Source organism: Hibiscus syriacus, unplaced genomic scaffold (assembly GCF_006381635.1).
Source record: "Hibiscus syriacus cultivar Baekdansim isolate YM2019G1 unplaced genomic scaffold, ASM638163v2 tig00112738_pilon, whole genome shotgun sequence".
Taxonomy (NCBI): Eukaryota; Viridiplantae; Streptophyta; class Magnoliopsida; order Malvales; family Malvaceae; genus Hibiscus; species Hibiscus syriacus.
Window position 1 is genome coordinate 6207490 of NW_024063392.1, and position 3429 is coordinate 6210918.

Here is a 3429-nt window from a genome sequence, read left to right on the forward strand (position 1 = left end):
ATTAAAGTATTTTAAAGTTGGAGATTAATTTACTTAATTTAGAGGTAAGAAAGTTGCCTTTATGTATAACTAAAGAATTAAGACTCGAGTGGGGTACATGGTATCCAATCACGTTGCTTAAAATGATAAACTTGCAATTTTAGATTCGAGTAATTGTATTTGTAAATTATATACTTTTATTGTCAATTAATTAAAAATATTATGAATAAATAATATCTTATAATCATCTTAAACTAAAAAAATGTTATCAGTTACTTTTGAGAGAATTTTTTTAGTAGAACTGACAGATCTTTCCATTGAGCAAAGGGTTGAAATGACAAGGGACGGGCAAATGATTAGGAGGGAATAATGAGATCATTTATGCACAAAACGGCAAACTAAAACAATGATCAAACTATCACAAATTCACAATGGTTTTAACGCTCGTAAAGCCCAAGACAAATTCCCCACATTAAAGCATTTTATTAGGCAACAATAACAAGAGTTAAATAAGGAGATCTGCCTTTTGATCCATTGAAGAATGGCACAGTTATCATCCTCAACACCAGTACAAATTATTTGCTCAAGCAAGGGCACCCGTACAAGCTGTGGCAGGGGCAGCTCCAACCTTGGCAGAACTGTATTTCTTGGTGATGAATCTACAAAGGATTATGTGCAAAGAAATGTTAACTTTCATTATTTTGGTTGGAACATCAAACCGTTACCTCTAAGCCTGTTCAAGTTCGTATTTACCTGAAGAAATCCCTCCACAACAACTCAAACATCAACCTGTTGGTTCCAGTATCAGGTGAGCCATTACCGCCATCATTTTTCATTGAGGTAGAAGAACTGGACCTGCAAGTCATATAGATGTATTCAACACAAGTATATATATCCGATACCCTGAACGGACAGACAATGTTTACAAATGGATAATATTGCTTCATTGTTCTCTGTTTTGGACCAAGTTTGAACTTTTAGACAATGTTTACGGAAGGAAAAACCGAGGTACTTGACACCATACCTATTTGTAGTTTTCTTTAGCTCGTCAAACATCGAACGGGGCGATACGCATCCCATGGCTAGCCATGGAGAAATTTTGCACGTGAAGTTAGCACCATATATGCTATCTTGGCTACCATCCTTGCTGCCCTTGTGTGGCTGTGCTCGACATTCAGCTGCAAACTTTTTAAGCCTCTGCAGTGCTTCGGTCTCCCCTCCAACCATAGAAGCACTAACAGATGGCTTACCATCCTAACGAAAACAAGCAAATACTCTGTTAATGCATATCAAACTATCATAATGAAAAGAAAACAAATTAAATCTAGTAGCACCGAAACATTAACCATTCGAGTTAAGAAAATTCAATCAACTCACACTTCAAATGTGAGAAGCCCTAATACTAAGCATTTGGCACAAAATAAAAGATTAAAATCCAGAGCAATGCAACAAAAATCAAAATATAGTTGGGGAAACTTAGCCCAAGCATACAAATGAAACACATTCAAACTATTACTTTCGACAATTATCTTCTCTAAAACATCGACAACTAAGGAAGACTGTTGCAATATTTATGCAAACCACTGAAAACAAATTGAACCTCTTATGAAAACCATAATCAAAAGAAATAAACAACATTGCTAATTGAATTCACTTTAAATGAGTGGTTAACTGCAATATCTAAACCAGAAATATTAAGCATCAACATAGGAGATCAAGCACTAGTAAACGATCAAAAAGAAATTGATCCTTCAAGTTAGACAAGTCAATCAAATCATACTTCAGATGTGAGTATCCCTAAATGCTAACTTAAGTACGAGAAGCATTTGGCATAAAAGAAAATAATAAGATTCTGGTGTAATGCAACAAAATCAACATAATGTTAGGGGAAGTTAGCAAAACATTGAAATTAGGGAAGACTATTGCATTTTAAGCAAAGCAAATTGAACCTCTTACTAAAAACATAGAAGTTAAACTTAAATCTCAAACCTGGGCCATCTGGTTAAGCCCCAAGTCTGTCAACGAAGGAATATCTCCAGTCTCTATATCACCTCTTGATGGCATCCCTTTTATTTGGTCCAATGCTTCAATCGTCTTCCTTATCTCCAAACCTTTGATTTTGTCCTTAAATCCACCGTAATTGGTAGGCATATCTTCAAACTCAAACGGTAAATCATCAACATGGAACAAGGTACTTCCCCAAAAGTACTTTACTTCAACTCCCTCTTCTTTCATGGCCGTCTCAACCCTTTTCTCAGCTTTAACCTCGTCATTAGAAACTTCTCTATGAGCATAAATCGCGTCAGCACCCACAGCTTTAGCTAACTCAACCAAAACACTCTCGGGGTTCCCAACACGGACCACAAGATCCGACCCTCGTACCTGCAGATTCTTCCGGAGATCCGAAACCGATTCTATCAAGAATGCGGCTCTTAAAGGACCCGTTTTATCGAACCCAGACGAGGATTTACCGTAAACGTTTGGGTCGAAACAGTAAACGGGCAAGACCGACATGGACTCGTTGTTGGCCATGTTGAGACACTCGTTGTCGTGGACACGTAAATCTTTGCGAAACCAAACGATGGAAGCTCGACGGATTGCGGCGCCATTGGAAGGGTCGAGAGGGTGGCGCGGACCTAAAGAGAGAGTTCACTGAAGGGGGTTGCTGGAAATGGTGGATTTGAAGGAAAGTTTGAGAAGCGAAGGGGAAGAAATCAAGGAAAGGGAGATATGGGAAAGAGAGGAAGCTTGGGTGGGAACCTTAACTTCATTGGGTGACTGAGAAGAGAAGAAAGTGTAGGTTTTTGGTTGAATCAAAGAAATGGGCAAAGAAAGAGAAGCAGTGGCAAATGGGGATTGAGGGGGGAGAATCTGGAGGAGTTGTTCTTCTTCGGGTGATTTGGTTCCTGGGTTTCCAACATTGGAATCCATTTGAGGTTGTCTTGTGTTTTTCTGTGGAACAGTTTTTTTGTTGTTGTTTCAATCGACTGCAAATTTGGATTTCACTGATCCATTTCCAAAACAGTGACACCACCTAACATTTTGTTGCCATCAAACTATCACCGAATTCTCTGCCCAAGCTGTCTGTCTACTTGGGGAATATTACATTAGTGGTTGGTGTTTCGCTACCTGTTTTCAACTAACTCACTGAATTCGCTACCTGTTTTGGTGTTTCGAAACCAAAACAGCAGAATACAACTAACTCTACCTGTTTTCAACTGTGGACCCGCATTAGGTATGACCTCGTCCAACAAATGTTCTATCTCTATGTTCGGCTCCCATAAAATGAACAACCTTCTTGAAATGTGGACCGACATGGCACTTCATAAGAAGGCGGAGTTGGTGGAGAGCCAGGGGATTCGTCGGAGAACCTTTGAGCTTTTTGGTCAACAAGAAGCAACACCAACAACAATCTAATAAGAAAGAAAAAGGGCAAGGTAAAAAATAGGG

At 38.9% G+C, this 3429-nt stretch overlaps 1 pseudogene; it reads right to left on the reverse strand.

The window, feature by feature from the left end:
* Positions 1–338: 338 nt before the first annotated feature.
* LOC120183147 lies at positions 339–2910 on the reverse strand (annotated as a pseudogene).
* Positions 2911–3429: the final 519 nt, after the last annotated feature.